General features: G+C 47.6%; 1 protein-coding gene and 1 long non-coding RNA gene across 2 annotated transcripts in view; both read left to right on the top strand.

Moving 5' to 3' along the window:
* XKR6 (XK related 6) overlaps window positions 1–21,166 on the top strand; it is a gene marked incomplete at its 5' end in the record, with an annotated part of 189,336 nt that overhangs the window by 29,314 nt on the left and 138,856 nt on the right. The gene's annotated exons all lie outside the window — the stretch shown is intronic.
* LOC110396653 lies at window positions 12,889–18,222 on the top strand. The gene is made up of 2 exons (XR_002437134.1): window positions 12,889–15,536; window positions 16,720–18,222. It is a non-coding gene; the product is annotated as an uncharacterized LOC110396653 (long non-coding RNA).

Here is a 21,166-nt window from a genome sequence, read left to right as displayed (position 1 = left end):
ATGATAAATTCTAATCTTAGCGATGAACTGGAATCCCTAAAAATGTTTGGAGGAAAGGTAGAAAAAGGCTTTCGAGCCCATGGGACTGAGTTATAAAGCAGAGTCGAGTGTCGTTTCTGGTGTAAGAGATAGGATGTCCTGACCCAGACAGAAGGGAGACATCCTGGAGTTAATAAATCACAGGGTGACTTGAACTTGCTGTGCTGCTGTCAGGGCAGGTTTGAGCTGCACAGAAACGTCTTCTTTCCTTAACCATTTGCAGCCTTAAGTGTTTAGGAAAAAAAAAAGAGATGTAAAGAAAGGAAAAGCGGCCGTTGGCAGTGCGGCTGAGGAGGCAGCAGCATTGGGAAGGTGCTTCCCCCAGCAGCAGAAGGACTTTGTGCCCAGCCTCTCCTGCCTGCTCCCTGCATTCCCCACCGGCCCATCGCTTTTCCTCAGGGCATTTGGGGACGATGTGCAAAGGACAGGCTGCCCGGTGGGGGCCAAGGATGGCAAAGCATCGCTCCATTTGCAGCGTCCTTTGTGAAGCCAGAGGAACGACGTGCCGGCAATCCAGCGGTGTGACCTGTGAGGGATGGAGATGTGCTGGGAAGGAGCGGGGCTCCTCGTGCTGTGAGAGCCCTACTTATTTCACTTGACTTGGCTGATGTAGCTGATTTCACCCGATTTCACACGGAGGGGCCGAGGGGAGATTGAAGGTGCAGTCACAGTGGAAGGAGGTTTCGGATGGTTCGTTTCTTGGGCGCTTCCACGCCTTGTGTTTTCACTTGGAGCTGCAGTCCCTGTGTGCTGTTCGAGGAGAGGTGAGCAATCCCACCACACAGGGAAAGCAGCGTTTGCGCAGAGCACGAGGCCACAAAGCAGCTTTCCTCAGTGTTTTCCTTTAGTTCTTAACTTGAAATCTTCAGCTGGATCATCACTCCCATTACAGCTCATTTACACTGCTGTTAGAGGAGGTGTGGGTGTAGTTTATTCTCACATATACGCTTCCAGCTCGGCTTAAAGTGGTAAATGAGAATCAGACCCTCCGTTTCCTCGCCGTTTCCTTTTGTTCTAATGAAGGATGCACAGCTGGATGCAGTAGCCTCTAACCAAGCCCCGGAGCATCTCTTCGTTACACTCATTCACTGTAGTGCCTGGGAGACCTGTTGCAAGTAACTGAATGGAGGATGAGAAAAGCAAGGCTCATTACCATCTCTGAGCCGCTTTGTTCTTTACTTTGATAATTATAGTTTAGATATTAATTATGTATGCTGTTTTGCTATGCGTTGTCATCCTGGCTTTGTGCACAGTTATCAATGGGGCCGCTCGGGCGGAGGAGGGATTCCTGCCCCAACCAGAGCTCTCGTTGGGAGCGTGGCAGCTGAGCACTTGGATGTGGTCGTGACCTTTCGACACAGACCTGGCTCGGTGAATCTTTGCTGACGATGGAGGAGGCATCACCACTTGTCATTTACAAAAGCAAAACAGCAGCAATTAGGGAAGAGCAACTCTGTAGCACCGACTCCCGTACTCGGTTCAGGGAGGATGGATTTGGTGCGAGGCGCTGATGAAGAACGTTTTGTTTTCGCCACTTTCCTGAAAAGCTCTTTTTAATAAATTGTTCGTCTTCGGAGGCCTGTAAGAAACACCACAGATTGCCTTTTATCAGCCTGTAATGTGCTTCCATCGCTGCGGAGAAGTATGTGATAGTGATACCGAGTTGGTCCCTAGAGAACAGTGCAGAGACATCGCTAACAGCTCCAGTGCTACGGCTGCACTGGCTGCGTGCAAATGGAGCTGACGTCTCCTTGTTCCTACCGACACCTCTCTGAACTAAGCACCAAAGTGCTGCTGCTCGTGTCTTGCACACGGAATTACTTTTCTGTGATGAGACGAGTGATTCTGCTCAGTAATTTTGAGTCAAACTCAACTTCTTTTTGGAATGCAACAATTTATTGCCTTTATTTTAGGGCTCTTAATATTGAACAGCTTTCCATTCTTGAAAACCTAAGACATAGAATCATAGAATGGTTTGGGTTGGAAGGGACACTTAAGATCACCTACTTCCAAGCCCCTGCTGTAGGCAGGGACACCTCCCTCTAGACCAGGTTGTTCACAACCCCATCCAGCCTGGCCTGGAATGCTGCCAGGGAGGGGGCACCCACAACCTCTCTGGGCAACCTGTTCCAGTGTCTCACCACCCTCACTGTAAAGAATTTCTTCCTAATATCTAGTCTAAATCTATCCCTTCCAGTTTAAAACCATTTCCCCTCATCTTGTTGCTATCTGCCCTTACAAAAAGTCCCTCTCCAGCTTTCCTGTAGGCCCCTTCAGGTCCTGGAAGGCTGCTGTAAGGTCCCCCCAGAGCCTTCTCTTCTCCAGGCTGAAGAGCCCCATCTCTCTCAACCTGTCCTTGTAGGGGAGGTGCTCCAGCCCTCTATCATCTTTGTGGCCCTCCTCTGGAGCTACTTCAACAGCTCCATGTCCTTCTTGTGTTGTTGGCCCCAGAACTGGATGCAGTGCACCAGGTGGAGTCTCATGAGAGCAGAGCAGAGGGGCAGAATCTCCTCCCTCACCCTGCTGGTCACACTTCTCTTAACACAACCCAGGATATGGTTTGGCCTTCTGGGCTGCAAGCGCACATAGCAGGCTCATGTTGAGTCTTTCATCAACCAGCACCCCCAAATCCTTCTCCTCAGGGCTGCTCTCGAGCCATTCTCTGCCCATCCTGTATCAGTGCTTGGGATTGCCCTGACCCAGGTGCAGGACCTTGCACTTGGCCTTGTCGAACTTCATGAGGTTGGCGTGGATGGCATGTGGACATCAGCACAAGAAAGATGTAATGCAGTTGGAGTGGGTCTAGAGGAGGGCCACAAAGATGATCAGAGGGCTGGAGCTACAAAGAAAGGTTGAGGCAATTGGGCTTGTTTAGCTTGGAGAAGAGAGGGCTCCGGGGACACCTGAGGGACACCTCCCTTCAAGGCCTTCCAGTACTTGAAGAGAGCTGGTGAGCAGGAGAGGGACCAACTTTTCACACGGTCTGATAGTGGTAGGATAAGGGGGAATGACTTTAAATGAAAAGAAGAGAGATGTAGGTTAGAGACTAGGAGGAAATTCTGTACTCAGAGGGCAGTGAGTCCCTGGCACTGCTGCCCTGAGAGGTTGCGGGTGCCCCATCCCTGGAGGTGCCCAAGGCTGGGCTGAGCTGTTGGGATCACCCTGCCCATGGCAGGGATTGGGGCTGGGTGGGCTTTAAGGTCCCTTCCATCCCGAGCATTCTGTGGTTATTCTGCATTTGTCAAGAGTCAAAATCTTGGTGGCACAGAGATAATCAAGGTGGAATCCTGTATGACCCCTTTACAAACTATTTTGCTGAAAGTAGCATCCAGAAGTTACTGGGTGCTAAAATGCTGTGACCCTGCCTGATTTCTTACGCAGGTTTCTCAGCTTTGCTAGGAATTTGGGTTTTTGAACTCTTGACTCTGTACTTGTCAAATGCTGCACAACATGCACCAGTGCTTAAGAAAAAGGAATAGACAATGATTTCTTGGTTTAATCTTCCATTTGGAAAAAAAAAGAGAAAACTAACAGTTGAGTTCCTAAATTGTTCGTCTGAGCCTGGCTGGGGAGAGCGGCTTATCAGATTATTAACGCGCTTTCATTACCTGGAGGCATAGAATACGTTGGGCTGGGAAATACACACTTGGGCAACGAGCGAACGAAGGTCACGCAGCGATCGCTGGCTCCCTCCCGGGGAGTGTGCTAAAATTAAATAAACCCTCGATGCTCCGTGGACGCCACGTGCACGGATCTCTCCCTGCCTGGGAGCCGGACGAAGGCAGCGTGTGTCTTTGCAGACCCGCTGCTGGCCGCTGTGCTTTGTGACCTCGCGCCGCTCCAGCTGCCTTCAAAGACTTCCAGCCACGGCATCTGGATCCCTGACGCCTGTGTGTGTGTGTGTGCGTGTGTGTGTGCAGGTGAGGGGCTGTTTTCAGGTTTCCCTGTGGCCAGGGCTGAGCTGTGAGCACAGATTGGTGTTTTGGGGCTCAGGGAGCCTCTCCCGTGACGTGCCGGTGCTCAGGTTTACCGACACGCGCCCGTGTTTATTTTTTGCTCTGGTTTGTCTGGTTAAGTGAAGCTGAACAGGAGTTTGCCTCCCAGGCGTGTTGGTTCCCCTTCTCCTTCCAGCCTAGTACTTAACAGGCTTTAAAAACTGCTGACAGTTGTTTTAAGAGCTGGTTTTCAGGTCGGGCCTTTTGTAACTCTGCGGCGGGAAGAAGATATTGTTAGAAACCGAAGAAACGGAAGGATCGCTGTTGCTCCAGGCAGGAGATGAGGGTGCTTGACTGCCAGAGAATAATACTTCTGCTTGTAAAGTGCCTCTCCCTCCCCTGCTGCCAAGGCACTCAGAGCTCCCAGCCTGGATGCTAGTGTTACCGGTAGCACCGCAGCGAGATGGAGCGGTTCGAGACACGGGCTGGGGTCCGGAAAACAGAGATCCTGGGGGAGGAAACAGTTAGCAGAGCTTTTGGGAGGGACTTGGGATGATTCATGGAATCCTAGATGAGAGCATCCCCACGTGCGGTTGTTTTTTTTCTTGTTGCCCATTCTGGGAGTTGAAGCAGGTGGTGCCTGAGCTGTGATTGCTTGGGTGAAGGTGTGTCAAACAATCTCCTGATTCAGCACCTAAAAAGGAACACGTTCCAAGTCGGTGAATTGTATGGTGATGCTTATGGTCAGTGGGTTCCCCTGTTTGCGTGAACACTGGAGCGCAGTTACTTGCTCGAAGTTGCTCCAAGCAGTGAGCGAAAAATGTTTCACCATCGAGAAGCAGCAGCCATTAATCATAGAATCATAGAATGGCCTGGGTTGAACAGGACCTCAAAGATCATCGAGTTTCAACCCCCCTGCCAAGTGCAGGGTCGCCAACCACTAAACCAGGCTGCCCAGAGCCACGTCCAGCCTGGCCTTGAATGCCTCCAGGGACGGGGCATCCACAACCTCCCTGGGCAACCTGTTCTAGTGCGTCACCACCCTCTGTGTGAAAAACTTCCTCCTAATATCTAGCCTACACCTCCCCTGTCTCAGCTTAAAACCATTCCCCCTTGTCCTATCGCTGTCCACCCTCGTGAACAATCATTCCCCCTCCTGGTGTGCGGGTATGGAAAAAGAGCACGAGTGCCTTTGCCTTGCGGTCTCAGCCCTGTCCCTGTGAGGTCGTCTCAGGCAAAAGCAGCCTATGGATGGAGCCCCACTGCAGGGACAGCTGTTGAGAAGAGGACTCCTTCTTAGAATCATAAAATCATTAAGATTGTAAAAGACCTCTAAGATCATCTAGTCTAGGTGTCAGCCCATCCCCACCATGCCCACTATCCATTGTAGAAGCGTCTCTTAACTTCATCCCATACAACGCTGAATATTGCAGCATCGTGGACCGTTTCCATACCTTGGCATCATAACACGAGCACCAATTTTCTTGTATTTTCCTGTGCAACTGAAGAGTCAAGATGTGCTGTGAGTGTATTTCACATAGATTGAATTATAGAAGAGATATTTAGCATTTTTTTCTGAAGGATCCTAAAATGCTTTACCAACGCTTTCATGTATCGCAACTCAAAAGCTGCCAGTTTTGCTTCATGCTGAGATTTAATTCAAGATGGAGGGAGAATATCCTGCCCAGGGAGATCAGGCAAGCTGGTCTGTGCCTCCAAATCAATTGCTACGCAGCGGCCTTAGATCAGGGTGTGCCCTGCCACCCTGAAGAGAGAGCTGCTGGTAGATGCATCGCCAAGGGGCGTTTTGAACTGTTGCTACTACAGCCTCCTGCAGAAAAGAGTGGGTGCTCTTAATCAGAGAATCATTACAGTTGGGAAAGACCTCTAAGATCCCCAAGTCCAACCCCACCCCACCCCCACCGTGCCCACTGACCACGTCTCTCAGTGCCACATCTCCACGGCTCTGGAACACCTCCAGGGATGGTGACCCCACTACTCCCTGGGCAGCCTGTGCCACTGCAGCACCACTCTGAGGAGAAATTATTCCTAATAACCAACCATGTCGTGTTCTTTGCAGGAGGACAGATCGTAGCTGAGGGTTTTGTTGCATAAACCCAGGGGTTAGCCACAACTTCACCCAAACCCCCTCTATTCCCAGCCCCGCAGAAGGAGATATCTCAGAATTGTGTCTGATCTTATACTGGTGGCAGAGGATGGCTGAGGAGTGCCATGGGATGGTTTGTTGGGTCTGTGGTCCAGCCATGTCACCAGGCTTCATCAGAGCAAGATCAGGTCTGCCTCTCATTCCGAACCATCTGGATGCCACGTCATCCTGTGCCAAGAATTTGCATCCTCCCTTTCTCCTGAAATGAAAAACCCTCCAAATATTCAGAGTGAAAACTGATAAAATATTCATCTATTCTTAGACTCATTAAGGCAGCGTAATTGGATGTAGGCGCTTCCTCCACTCTCACAGCGCTGTCTCGCTCCTGAGCCAAGATTCATTTCCACGGGCAAGAGTATGCTCCTCGTGGATAATGGATGTGTGAAGCATCCCTGCAGCTCACCTCTCCTGGAAAGCAGCAAACTGTCGCAGCACCACTTTGCTCCAACTCTTTCCAGGGCTGGCTTTGCCCTGAGGCCATAATCAGCCTCTTGCACATCTTCTGTTTCCCAAAGTGGGGTTCTGTAATTTCTAGTTCTAGCAAAGCTGGAGCTGTCCATTTGAAGGGCCTTGCTCTCCATTCCCTTTTCTTTGGGACGTATTTGTGCATTTTTCCCCTCCTTTTGTAGTTGAAGCTGCTTTCAGTCCGCTAGGTTGGGAATCTCTCTGGGTGCTGTTCAAATGCACAGTGAGAAAAGTTTTGTCCTAAAGAGACCCAGTATGTAATTCTGCGCTCAGTGGAGGGCTTTTAGATGCAAAAGCTGCTTACAGTGCCACGAGACGTTAGCTGGCATGGATCTGAGGCCGGGAAGGGTGAGACTGGGGTGAGCCTGGGGTGGGTGGTGGCAGCGGGAGAATGCCTGCAGTGCGTTGGCTGTGCACACCCAGCACACTAAACACTTGAAAATAAGCTTATCATCCCTCCAGGAACCCCCATAACTTGTTACCATCAGCTCCTCTTATTTGTTTGGTGGCAGAATGAGCTCCTGACTGCAATTAAAGGTGTGTGGGCCTTAACGATTACCTGTACAGAGGGGAAGAAGGGAGAAGTTGTGGTATCCCAGTATCATAGAATGGTTTGAGTTGGAAAGGACCCTTAAAAGCCACCTATCCCTCTCACTGCAATGAGCAGGGACACCCACAGCTCCATCAGTGCTCAGAGCCCCATCCAGCCTGGCCTTGGGTGTCTGCAGGGTCAGAGCATCGCCGCCTCTCTGGGCAACCTGTGCAGTGCTTATTGTAAAAAACCTCTTCCTTATATCCAGTCTAAATCTCCCCTCTTTTAGCTTAAAACCCCTTCTCCTATCACAGCAGACCCTGCTAAAGGGTCTGTCTCCTCCTTACAGCCCCAGGTCCTTCTCAGCAGAGCTGGGCTCAGTCCTTTCATCCACCAGCTTGTATTGACGGGAGCTGCCACAACCCATGGTTTGAGCCATCCCTTGAGTTTACAATACTAATTTCCCTGGAATGTTCATGGAGTACAAAGGTGTCAAGCACAAAGGATCTGGAGGACAACACCAGCACCTTTGCCTTATGGAGCCAGCTTGCAAGTAATTCACTCATATTCAGCACGCGTCTCATTTCGCAGGCTGCTGTATTTAGAGGAAGCTGTCGCTGAGCGATTCCAGTTTTATTCACAGCTCCCGAGCGTTGTAAACATTGTCATTCCAAAATGCAGCGTTACTTGAAGGGTTTCTTTTAAAGTCATCACATAGGAGCTGATAAATGCGTAAGGATTTGGGTTCATCTTGTCTGGGCTTGTGTTAGACTTGCATGCAAGCAGACCAGATCCCCTACGGAAATACTTGAATGTCACTGACCTTGGACATGGTGACTTTCAGGAGGAGTTCAATGCTCCTGGCCCTTGCTGAACTTTTTTAGGGCTGTTGGATACTTTCGCGTTACCAACCCATTTAGGGCACTGAATAACTTTGTAATTTTCTGTTGAGGATGAGTGGGTGAAAAGGAGCAGCGGTGAAATGCTGAGCATAATCAGAGGTCCTTTGGTTAAAGCTTATTTCTTTGAATAGCTGTGTTGAGGTTAGAAAGTGCTTCATTAAAGCGTATTTACTGTATAATCTGTGGAGATGAGTGTACGAAAGCCTTTGAAGGAATTAGTGAAATTCAGCTGAGGCTGCTTCACGTTCAGGAAATCAGAGCTGCTGCAGGACCCAGCGCTACCTGAACTTGTAAGGGCATTTCAGCAGTGTCTGCCCTAAAAACCCATTTTAAAACCGCTTTGCCAGGGACCTGACTGGTCTGCGTCTTCCCTGGACAAAATTCTCATGAAATTTGCCTCTGTTTCTGGAAGGGGAGAGTTAAGTCATTATCGTGTGTATCCACAACACTGTGCTGCAGGCAAAGGGTGGATATTAGGAAGCATTTCTCCTCTAAAAGAGCGGTGCTGCACTGGCACAGGCTGCCCAGGGGGTGGTGGGGTCACCATCCCTGGAGGGGTTCAGTGGGAGATGTGTCACTGAGGGATGTGGTCAGTGGGCATGTTTGGGGTGTGCTGGGGTCGGACTGGGTGATGGCAGAGGTCTTTTCCAACCTGAGTGATTCTCTGGTGGGACTTCAGCTCTGCGTGGCCTGGATGCACTCAACAAAACCATCATGGGCATGCCAGTCCTGAGCAGGCCAACCACAAGCAGCTCTAGCACGTGCTGAAAGGTTTTGCTGTTCTCTGCAGCGGAAGAGAGGAGTTCTGCTGTCTCAATTGAAAGACAAACAGCTTCTTTCAAGGAAAGACACCAACCGGAACGCAGGAGGAAATGTTAGGTGCTTAAAGGACGCCGGCTCGGCTGTCGTAGCAGTTGTCTGCACACAGTGCCAACACTCCTTGTTTCTTGAAGGAAAAATCCATATGTCACAGTCTGGTGTGAACAAATGCGGTGTGTGGGCCGGATGGATGAAGTTAGATGGGCACTGATGAGTTTGCTCATGGTAAGCATCCAAATTGAAATGGGAGACGAGAGGAGATGAAGGAACCCCACCTGTGAAGCAGCTGTTTACTGGCTGGGGTCACACAGAAATGCTGGGTTGTGTGGCTCCCTGTGTGCTGGTGCCCTGGAGGGCTGTGTCCCAGCAGGGCACTGCTCCGTGTGTCTGTCCAGCAAAACCTTCCTTTAGGAAAGGCTTTTGTGGTCGGATGTTCAGCTGTCAGCAGAAAGGGCTTGAGGTTGTTCTCTGTTAGGTGATGTGGGTTGGGGTCTGGGTATTCATGCCCACCCCTTCTCATTCTTCACCTACTGGATCAGCAGCTGGATCTAGCTGTAGGTGGCCCTGTTCACTGCAGGGGAGTTGGACTAGATAACCTTTGAATGTCCCTTCCAACTCACGATTCTCTGATTCTAAGGACGCCGATAAACTTACTGCCATAGGGTGCTGAGTGCAGCTTTAACTTAGAGAACAAGGGAATCCATCCTGATCCTGTTTGGGGTGGCAGTGAGGGATGCCCAGAGCAGGCAGTCCTGCAGGCTGGAGCTGCTCACATCGCTGGCTTTAGAGCAACTTGAGCAGCCCTGCTGCTCTTTATTTTCTCCCCGTAAGAACAGAGCCATCTCCATTCAGAAGTGGTGTGAGTGTTGGCTCATTAACGTTTACCTTTGTTTTAATTTCTAAGAGCGTTACCACGGCTAAGTGCTAATAGAAAGCTTCAGGAAGCAGTAGGTAACCCAGCTCATGCACCGAGTCACAAGGAAAATGAGAAATGAGAGATGTCAGCAGCAGCTTTTAGCCCTGGTTCAGCGACCAGCCACATCCGAGAGGTGGTTTTGTTCCTTTCAGGTTACTTTTATGTATCCAAAGAACCAGACCCGAGGGATGGACTGGATTTAGAAGATCCAGCAGGTAGAGGGTTGCACCTTCTGTGGGACACTGGGGTCCTTTCCATCCCATGCCTTGGTTTAAAAGTCTCACACCGGCTCATCCTGCTGCTGAATCGCCCTCCGGAAGATACTGCAATATTAGCAGTAGCATCAAACAGCTAATTTTATGCTTTGTAAATTTAATCAAGACTTTCAGAGTGCTCTCCCTTGACCTCGCAAGTTCAGGGGATGTTCTGCAGATGAATCACTTTGCCCATTTTCCCTGACATGCTTTGTTTCTAACCCAGATTTATCAGCAGTCTTTTGCAGACTTTCATTAAAAGCGGCAGTGCTTGGGCTTGTGATATTCTGGCTAAGTCCAGCTGCATTAACATCTTATCTGATTGCTCATCCGACGTTTTTTGCTGCCCACTGGAAAACAGGAGTGTGTAACCTCCCTCCACTCACACCGTGAGAAGCAAGCAGGGTATGGATTAGGCTTAGAATTTTACTTTTGTAGTAGCAGTCTGGGTTGAAGGAGTCGGTCTGTTCCAGGTCCCCAAGGCACATTCTAACCTTGTAACGGAGGCACTGGACAGAAATAAACGCTTTAAGCAACTTATCTGGAAGTCTGAGCCTTCACCTTTCCCCCTTCGCTCTCCGCTCCTCCCACATGCCCGGCACTGTAACGATCTGAAGGGTTTGTATGGATTTCCACGTGGCTGCCCTGGAGATCTTTTTAGCCAACTTCCCTCTGGACCATCTACAAACATTAAAAGATGTTTGAAATTACTCAACCTCAACGGTGCTTGAAATTGAGCCATGTTCTGTTGTGTCAACAGAGTGTTTCAAGTGGTGATTGTAAAGGCCAGAATAAAGATTTCCAGCTTGGTGCTGCCCACAAAGCTGCTCTATTAAGTGACGTTCTCCTGCCTGGTAGCTTATTTGTCCATCATCCTTCCTCTCTTTTATTTGGGTGCCATAGGCAATGAAGGACTTGCTGCAAGGCTTGCTGCTTGTTTTTATTTGCCTACTCAGCAGTAATCTGGGGGGAGCAGAGGGATTCATGGCGTATCAGGCATCTGTGGGGTTGCTTACTTTGAAGGGCTTCATAGAATCATAGAGTTAGCAAGGTTGGAAAAGACCTACAAGATCATCCAGTCCAACCATCCATTCATGATGCCCTAGTTGGCAGTGCTGTGTTTTCTCAGACTGTTTCAGAGGCAACTGATTATTTTTGGCCTCCAGTCAAAGCTTCTACCACTTCTTCACCTTTGGGCCACCCGTAACGTGCCAGGAAGAGGAATGGTGAGGTGTAAGGTGGCTAATTTCTGTCTCAGGACATGACTTTCCTGAGTGATTCTGCTGACCTATAGGCTAGTAGCTGCCTGGGTTAGGAGCACAGTATCTTAGTGGTTGCAGTACAGTCATGGTGTCTCTGCTTGCTGTAGGAGAAGAAGGAATTCCTGAGCCACGTGGATATTTTGCAGTAAATATTTGGGAGCAGGACATTATCCTCTGGTGAATAAAGGCATCCTTTAAGTGAAACTCGAGGAACTAATTTCTTTTGTTAGTTCAGAGTGTATTTTGCATTCAGCGAGTGGAGAGCTCTTCTGATGCTGGATCAGATGCTGAAATCCCATCTCTGCTGGTCCCATCTCACAGCAGAAGCAGCTCAATTTGAGGTCAAAATGAGCAAAATATGTGAAGAGGCAGTGATTTCCCAGTGAAGTCATACAGTATCATTGAAGCTGACGGTTTGGGAAGGGAGACACTGGTAAGGGCCTGTTCTGTTGTCTTCCAGCTGACACGTCTCACAGGCCATGCTGTGAGTGCCAGGCCTAACGAAGCCTGGTGTCCCGGGGGCTGCTGTCTCATGGCTGGCTGCTCTAGCCCCCAGGAGGGTACTGCAGGCCAGTGCAAGGTTTTTCTGTCATTTATAGGGTTTTCTCTTGTGCAGGTTCTTTCATGCCTGAGAAGGAAACGGTCCATGCTGTGGTCTCCCCAAGGATGTGAGCAAAGCAGGGCCCCCAACCTTCTTTGGCATTAGTGTCATCTTTTGAGGGCTCTGGCTGGTTTTCTGTGAGAACTCGGGGTCTCTTTTCTCTTTATATTTTTATAAAACCTCTAAAACATAAATTGTCTTTAAGATTATGGTATGGTTTTTGGGCGGTCCTGTGTGGAGCATGATGATCCTTATGGGTCCTTTCCAACTCAGGATATTCTATGATTCTGTGATTGCTCCTGCTGTGTCCTACGTAGGGGCATACGTACAATAGGGCCAGATAAGCAACCTAAAAGGTTAACACTACATGTGTTACAACCTAAACTTACACACACTGGCTTATTCTTTTACTGAACAGCTGCTCCAAGCAAAAGTGTGCCAAATGGAGTTACTAGGGGAAAAAGGATAGCTGACGTAATGCCATTAAAACTAGAGTCGCGATTTTGGGTTAAACTTATTGTGAATAGATAATGAATGGGATAGAATCATAGATAAACTACAAATAGCTGCATAGATAAATATATACGTAAATATGTTTGTATATACATGCATAGATATAAATTATGATTTCAAAAAGGAATTCCGCATCGCAACCTTAGAAGTCAAGTTGGAGAGCTGGTTGGAGAGCAGAGGGGTGAGACACCCTGAAGGTTGATGCCTGTCCTGAAGGTTTGGGGGAAGGGGAAGACAAACTGGAAGTCAGAGAGGGAACGTGTAGGTGCGGGAAGCTTGAATGAAAAGGATGTCGGAACAGGAATGAAAAAGTCATTTTCAAATGAGAATTGGAGAATCACAGAAGGATTGGGTTGGAAGAGACCTTAAAGCCCATCTAGTTCCAACCCCTGCTGTGGGCTGGGTGCCCCCCACCAGCTCAGGCTACTCAGGGCCCATCCAGCCTGGCCTTGAACACCTCTAGGGATGGGACATCCACAGCTCTCTGTACAGCCTGTGCCAGAGCCTCACCACTGTTGAATAAAATAAAATCTTCTTAACATCTAACCTAAATCTCCCCTCTTTTAGATTGAAACCATTCTCCTATCACTATCAGACTGGGCAAGAAGTCAGTCTCTCTTCTGTTTATAAGCTCCCTTTAATGTGGGAGGGGATGCTACAGTCAGGGTGGAGTTGCTTTGCAAGTTGCAAGGGACACGGGAATCTGAAATATTCGAGTTCCTATAGTGGGTTTGAGGGTGAAATAACTGGGGAGGAGAGCACTGTTCAAGGCCATTGTAATAGCTGATGTCACCTGCTTGTGAGCATGAGCCTGTTCTCCTGGGGGAGATGCTGCCTGCTGCAGGGGTGCTGATGTCAGAAGCCAGGGCGCAACTGGTTGCAGCGTTCACTGAAGGACAGCAAAGTTTGCTTTTCCAATCCATGCAGAGATTGGGAAGAAACTTCCAAAATCAAGTTTGAAAAGTCACCAGAAGCATGTACCAGAGCAAGTCCCAGACCAAAGGAGGGCTGAGCATTCAGCATCCTCTCTTAAGCACCCTGAGAGCCATGCTCCGCGTTTACCCCCGTGCAGGAGCATAGGGCTCTCTGCGTTCAACACTCATGCCCATTTTTAAGCTGGCTTTGATGTGGTCACCGCATCTTCAAAGCAAGATGTGAGGAGCTTGGAGGTACCTTCCATGATGCGTTGTTATGGGGAAGGTGGAGGTGGTTGGGTACAGGCGCTTAGAACCTCGTGGCTTCAGAAGAGCACTGAAAACCCAACAGCTGAGCTGCTGCGTTCAATCGCACAGCCCACAATCTGCGTGTGGAACGTGGCAGTCATCTGAAGGATTCATTAAGATGGGGAATTATTTGCATATTATTAGCATTATTACACGGAAATAAAAGTGCTGCTGGTTCTCCCCTCCCTCCACGTATCTCTCTCTCATCACCCGCCTTTATAACCGCTCTGAATCCTATTTGTCGTGTGACAAACTGGGCTGATAAATCTCGTTACTCACTTGAATGGCTGGGAGACTCATCGCCCATTACTGAATTTGGTGAATTATGTAAGAAACGCATAATTAAAATTAAACGCGGAGCCTCGCGTGGAACCTCATGAAATTCCGGTCGCGATGAATTACGGAGAGATGTACATGGGGATTAAAATGTAAGCCTAATTATTTGGATTTATTCTTAATCAATATTTAATACGCCACCTATAAGTTCCTGTGTACCCACAGCAAAGCAGCTGGTGGGGCTTTCCAGGAGAGCACGGGAAGCACGCGTGCAAGTCGAGTTCCATGTTTGTTTCCATCATCCTGCTCACTTCAATATTTGATTACAGAAAGGAAAACTGCCCTGAACAAGAGGGGATAAAGTTCCCCGGCCGCAGGAAGTCGTGGCAAGGAGCCTTTTTTCCCCAAGTCTTTCCCCACCTGATCACCTTTGGATGTTGTGGTTTATTGGAAGAGCACTGAACTTGTGGGAAATAACTAACGGAGCACCGCTTGGTTGTTCACTCATCAGATTGTCATGAAAATCATGCTGAAAATCCTTCCCATCACGTATTTCTGCACTCCTGATTCTTATTAAAGACAGCTGTCCAGACTGCTGTCTGTCTTCTGGAGGTGTATATTTGAAATATGCTAAAAAGTTGTTTTCTGTGTGCAAAAATTGGCTTTAGAGGTATCTCCAAATGCCCTGGCAAGAGAAGAAGTGTTTTTAAGGCAAGCAGTCTGCAAACCCCCTCTTAATTTTGAAAGGTTCGTCTCTCTTAAGTACGAAACTGAATAGAAGAGATTTTATTCCCCTAAATCCCCGATTCTGGAGAAAGCAGCTTGAGATCTCAGTAAGAGAATTAACACAGGGGTTAAATTTACAATAAGGAGCAGTACTTGGAAAATGCCTATTCAGACGCTGTTAAGGAAATAATAGGATTAGTTCTTGTCGTGTCAGTGTGGATTCCTCAAACTGCGGGCTTCGTGCTGACATGCATACGTTCTGTGTTGCTGGCCTGGGTGTGAAATTGAGGACAATGAAAATAAAGATGACTTTTCTTGGAGGCAGTTCCTTTGAATGTTCAAGCCCGTAGCTCTGCACACGCACGCGTGCGGCAGGTAATTCACTATGACAAATAAGCCACTAATAATTCCCCCAGTGCTGTTGTTTGCCACCGAGATGATCTTAATTGCCGCCGTTGTAACTGGTAAAAATGCCTTTATCCCAAGTGGCAAGTGCGCCGTCTCAAACGTGTTTCCCATTTCCATCCTAAGCGGATTTCGGATCATTTCTGTCATCTGTTGGAAGCACAATAGACATTTTTACCCATTGTTTTTGTGATTTCTTTTGGATGACCCATTTATTATTCCGCTGTATTTATTATAATCTACGTACATCGCATGCGTTCTTTAAGATACAGCGTCCTTATCTCTCTGTTTATTTCGCACTTCTCATTAATCCAGAGCCCTGAAACAAAGCATTATCTTCCATTCCTCGTCTGCCATTTCATAACCATCCGTGTGTATCTTTATTTTTAGCTTAAGCAAAAGCCGTGCAGCGCTAAGGCTGAGTTGGGCTTATTTTGACATCAGCTGATTTCATCACAGAACGAGCTGTAGATCGTCGCTCTGAAAAACTTCAACAAAATGGTAATGAGAACAAGAAAGGCTTCTGCTGTGCTGCTGCTCCTTCGTTTCTTTGTCTTCAGGCACCACCCCTGCTTCTTGACAGAGCTCCTCTTTCCTTGCCTGTTGGCTTTACTTTGGCGTATTCCGAACGTGGGATATCCAAGAACTCCTCCAGAAGCAAAAAGTCTGGTTGGAGCTGGAGCTGCTCCTTCCAGAAGTAACTGAGGGTTAAAAGAAAGATCCCGTAAAGAGGAATTGACTTAGAGGAGCCGCACTGAGTGCATGTGAAGACATGCATGTGAGAAGTGTGTTGGCCTTGTCTGTGTGTGTCGGATTCTGGTTGCAAGTGTTCTTCTCATTCTTGCCCCTTGCATGAAATGCCTCGCTCTGCTCTCTTCTGTAGCTCCTCCCTCCCGTCTCACTAACGAGAGTCGCCCTCTGCTAACAAAAAAGTGCTTACCCATATAACGAGTATATGTATCTTTAAATGTGTCCATTTAAATTAATAATTAACAGAGCAGATGCCTAAGATATGTATCCGCTTATGTCTAATCGTTATTTGATGCGATCTAGCCTCTGTGAACTTAAGTTTTTGTTCCTTTTGTCCAACGGGATGTTTTTAGATGAGTGGGTAAGAGTTAATTTACACTTGAAAGTAGCCAATTTCTTCTGCATACTTCTGCTTTTAGTAGTTAGCAATATCATTTTCCCAGCACAGCTAACAGTGCATTTAAACTGTGGAAGGATGTCTCATCCCAAGAGACAGATACCCCGGATGCCCATACGTATCCATAGATAGATGCCTTGTGTCTTGGGATCCTGCTCACGTTGGGTATGTACACCACAAGGTGCCACTAAGCAGACCTCACAGGCAACTCGTTTGGGCACAAACTCATCTCTTCTTGTTCTGATTCCACTCAAAAACAAAGCATCTACACATGAATCCAAATCCTTAACAACCGCTGTTAGGATGCCAAGAATCCCCCTGATTTTACTTGTTCAAGAAATAAATATTCCTACGGTTCTGCTGAACTTTTTCCTCCAATAGATGGGAACATGGGAGTACGCCCAGTGAGGAAAATTCCTGTTGTAGGTTTGAAACGTTATTTTAATTTTTATTTCACTGTTTACGATTGGATCTGTTGATGGTGGATGAGTTAATGCTTGAGCGTTGTTATTTATTTTTTTCTTTCTTTCTTTTTAGGTCTGAAAGGTTTTTATGGGTTGTGAGATGTTCCAGTGCTTGGATCAATGCGTTTTCTTTAATGTCGGGAAGGAGTATGTTGGGTTTTTTTTGGTTTGTTTGCTTGTGTTATGTCAATTTAATTGTAAGCCAGCACAGCAGCCCCAGGGGAAGTGTACCTATATACACAAACAGGTACAACGCTGTGTGTGCATGGAGCACACGGAACCATCCCAGGGCAGAGGAGGTCCCCGAGGAGCTGCCAGGCTGTTCAGACATCACTGATACCAGAATGGTGAGACCCACCTGGCCTGATTTTGGCACAGCGCTGTGCCCTCTTCGGCGGCAGAAACAAGAATGCAGGAGATTGGCTTCACGTGTAGAGCTGCATCAGCTGAAGCTCGCGCTAGCATGAGGTTTAGCAAGGTTTGTGCTCTGGTGTGAGCAAAACAGGGGGAAATCTATCTTCTGTTATCAGAGGGCAACCTGAGCTGGTGGGGGACAGCCAGCCCACGGCAGGGGTTGGGACCAGATGATCTCTGAGGTCCCTTCCAACCCAAACCATTCTGTTACTGTATGATTTTAAATTATACATGTGTATTTCACGTCTATATAAAACCATCCTGGGACTTGTGGACTGAGATGTGATGTGATTTGCATGATGACATCCTGACAGTAACCAAGGAGGCTAACCTGCATCGTGATGCTTTTGCTTCGACCTGCTGTCCCCAGCCACGGATTGCCGTCATAAAGGCCCATTAAAAATCACTTTGCTCTCTGGGATGCTTAACTTGCTGTGTTTTCAGTTAGCCATGGTGAACCTTGAAAAAGAGAGTGTTTTAGCTTCCAGCAGGATATCTAGAGTTCAGAAATCTCCGCAGAAGATTAAGCAAGTTAGAGAGAGAAATGAGCTCTGATCTCTTTCTGCCAGCATAGGATTATCCTGCAGCACACCGGTTTTGAAGTTTATGTCTAATCCAGTTTTACACGTCCCAGGGGACTGGGCTCCTTACGACTTCTGCAGAGCAGTTGTATGGTGGAGCCTCTGCTTTAGAGGTACTTACTCGGTGCCGAGATTCAATTTGCATTTCCATTACTGCATCCCATTTCATCCTGTGCCATATACTTAATGTCGCTGCTTTGTGGTGTATGGCTTTCGAAGACATATGGATCGTTACTGTGCTTGTGCTACTTTATATGCTTACTGCACACGTGGCTGGACTGTCTGGACCCCCTTCTTACAAATAACTTGTGCTTAGGGCTGTTGAACGTATTTATGTGAAAAAAGGGCTTGTGGCAGTCAGTGCGCATCGTAGCACATCGACGCAAGTGGCGTGAGCCAAGGTGAGATGAGCCAAGCATGCAGCAATATTGCTAGTCAAGGCAAAGAGGAGCAAATGTTGCTGTTCTCCAGCACGGTGCAAGGTTTAAATGGCCAGTTTGGGAGTTTTTCATCTGATGCACGATGAGTTTGTAAAACCATGATTTTTGTTTTCTAATAAATGTGTATTTCCAGGCTGAAAATCAACTTGTCTGTGATCTTTGAAGTGCCTTTCTGCAAGCATTGCTCCTTGCACACACCGGGCATCGCGTTAGCAGACCAGCAGAGCGTCAAAGCACGTGGTCTATCTCAAGTATGCAGGCGATGCATTTAAAAGAAGACAGCGTGTTTTGATTGACTGACCAGAGCTTGTTCAGAGCCGTGCTGCATTAGCACCCAGCTCCATCCCAGGCACATTTCAGGAGCTGCTTCTAGGACTAGCAAGTATTGGATAGGTCAGGAATGCAAGCCTTAGACCCCAAATGCATTTTATAGGTTGAAAGTTTAAATTCCAAGTTTCTGTAAGTATCTGTACTCTAGTGGTAAGCTGGAGAGATCTCAGAATTAGACCTGTTCCTGCCCTGTGCCTTCAGTCCTGGTTCACACCTTGCAGTATTATTTCATTTTTCTTAATGCAGATGGCAATGAAAGATAAAAACAAACAAACAAAAACGTGAAAAAACAAGACCTGCAGCATTTTTAGAAGGAAGAGAGAGCAAGCAGAAGATGGAAAAAGATGAACACAGTAGCTAACCATGGCACTGTGCATGGAGATGGCTTTTTTCATATTACGGTAAATTAGTGTGTGCACTTGAAAACTATGTGCAATTTGGTCAATTTTTAGCAGTGTGAAGGATGTACTGCTGCAGCCTGGGCAGCAGAGGATATTTCTGCTTTTCCAGCAGAGCTGCTTGGCCAGCCCATGCTGTTGCCATTTTCTTCACTGGCAATAGTTGTGGGGAGGAACCCAAATCCACAGTGATGGCATTTTGTGAGCCATCCTCTCCTGAAGCTGTTCCTTGCAGAGAGGAGGTTCACACTGGACATTAGGAAACATTTCTTCTCTGAAAGAGCAGTGCTGCAGTGGCAGAGGCTGCCCAGGGAGGTGGTGGGCTCACCGTCCCTGGGGGTGTTCAATATGGAGATGTGGCACTGAGGGACGTGGTCAGTGGGCATGGTGGGGGTGGGCTGGGGTTGGGCCTGGGGATCTTAGAGGTTGAATGATATTCTAGTGTTCTGTCCTGGATTCTGTTAATCATGAGAACCAGTATATTTTCTAGGATTCTATAATTTAGGGATTTTACATCACCCATAGAAAAAAAGTGGGGTTGGAAGTTCCCTCTTCCACCCTCACGCGGCTCTCCCCATACCGCCGCCTGGGCTCCTGCCCCCACAGGGATATGTTCCAGCAAACAAGCGAAGATGTTTTGAGGGAAATCAGTGCTGGGAAGTCGCAGGGCTGTCACAGTGACTTATCTCTTCTCCCTTGGCAATGCCATTTCTGGAGGACGGTGGCAGATGCTGTTTAGCAGGACGCCGTGAGCACGGCCTAGTGAGCGGCTGGGCTGAGGCCTGCAGCAGGCCTGCAGCAGATCCATCAGCCGGCTCCATTGGTTGCAGTTGCTTGGGTTATTTTTTGGTTGTTTGGTTCTCTTCGCTGCTGTATTCTCTTCGCTCTATTATTTTGACGTCCCTTTGGGTATTACCTGCTTTTATAAACTTTTTCTGTAATTAAATTTAGAAATCCGCTTTCGAGCTGGTGATGTGTAAAACCTTCCAAACTGGACCCTTTGTGTGTTAACCTATATTTGTGTTCCTTTTATTCCTCCTGGCCGTAATTATCCTAACTTGAGGCCTGGGATTAATCCATAAGATGCTGAATATGCTTGAATTTTTTCCCCCTTTTCTGCAGCCAAGTCTCATTTTATGCAGAGCAGGGTGCTTTTACCAGCACTTCCTATGAGGCAGTTCAACTCCTCTTAAGTTGAGGAGCTGTAGCAAAGGTTGATTGATCCTTTGCCATGGAATCAGAAAGGAGAAATGATTCAGCCTCCATCCCAAGGCAGGATTTATGGGAGGTACATGGCTGTCTCTGAGCCAGGGGAAGGGAATGGGATCAGATGGCCTTTAAGGGTCCCTTCCAACTCAAAGCATTCTTTGATGAGAGAATGGATGCTGGTCATTGCACAAGAGTAGCTGCTGTAAAAGGCTTGCTGCTGCTTCTGAGCTGCTGATGGAACGTCAGCACAGAGCATCATCATCCTCATGGCTGAGCTCTCTTCGGGGACTCCTCTGTCTTTCTGAAATCATTGATTTGCAGCATGCTCAAACCAAATTTAAGCATGGAGCCACATGGATCTGAATTTAGCTGTGCTGGCTGTTTTCCCTAGGAGGAGGGATCAAGGGGATGAATTTGATTGCCTTGGAAAATTAGTGTTGATTTCAGTGAAGAATATTTTATTACAGTGTTTGCATTGGCATTCCCTTCATAGGATAATGGCTAAGAGTTTCCAGTGTTTCCTGTGCTTGTGTGTATTTAATGATTTAATCTATTCCTTCTGAATGTTGGTTTGGAAAGAAAAAAACAACAAACAAGGCTGGCTGCCTACTATTAATATCCCTCCATAAAATAAAATCGCTCATCCCAAAGGTGGAGTTGCAAATGAAAAGGAAAAAAAAAAAAACAACACAAAACAAACAGTCTTGGAAAATATTAAAACTAAATAACACGTTCTAAAATAGGCTGCATCCATGTTGTTTTCTTCAGCTTTGGCAGCCGATGAGGCCGCGGTGCTTTGGAAAGTTGGGATGCTGTTATCTCAGTCCCTGAGTATGGGTTTGGAAACTTGGGGTTCCTCTCACACATTGGAAGCTGATGGCAGTACATTTTAACCTGCTTGTGTTTATGGCTTAGAGACTGAAGATTTCCCTCTTTTCCCTCCTCCAGCATCACTTCAGGGCTGAGATAGAGCACGGGAAGTTTTGTAGCAGCAGGAAATATCTTCGGATGGCTCTGGCGAGTGAGAGCGTAATGAAAAAGGCTGCGTGGTGCTAAGAGTGGCATTCGGTGCTCATAAATCAACGCTGTACCTGTTAAACCAGGCTGCCATGGCTGGCACCGGGGGAGCAAGCGTCATCACATCACGG

This window comes from Numida meleagris, chromosome 3, assembly GCF_002078875.1.
Source record: "Numida meleagris isolate 19003 breed g44 Domestic line chromosome 3, NumMel1.0, whole genome shotgun sequence".
NCBI classification, from domain to species: Eukaryota; Metazoa; Chordata; class Aves; order Galliformes; family Numididae; genus Numida; species Numida meleagris.
This window is presented reverse-complemented; position numbering and strand designations above follow the sequence as displayed.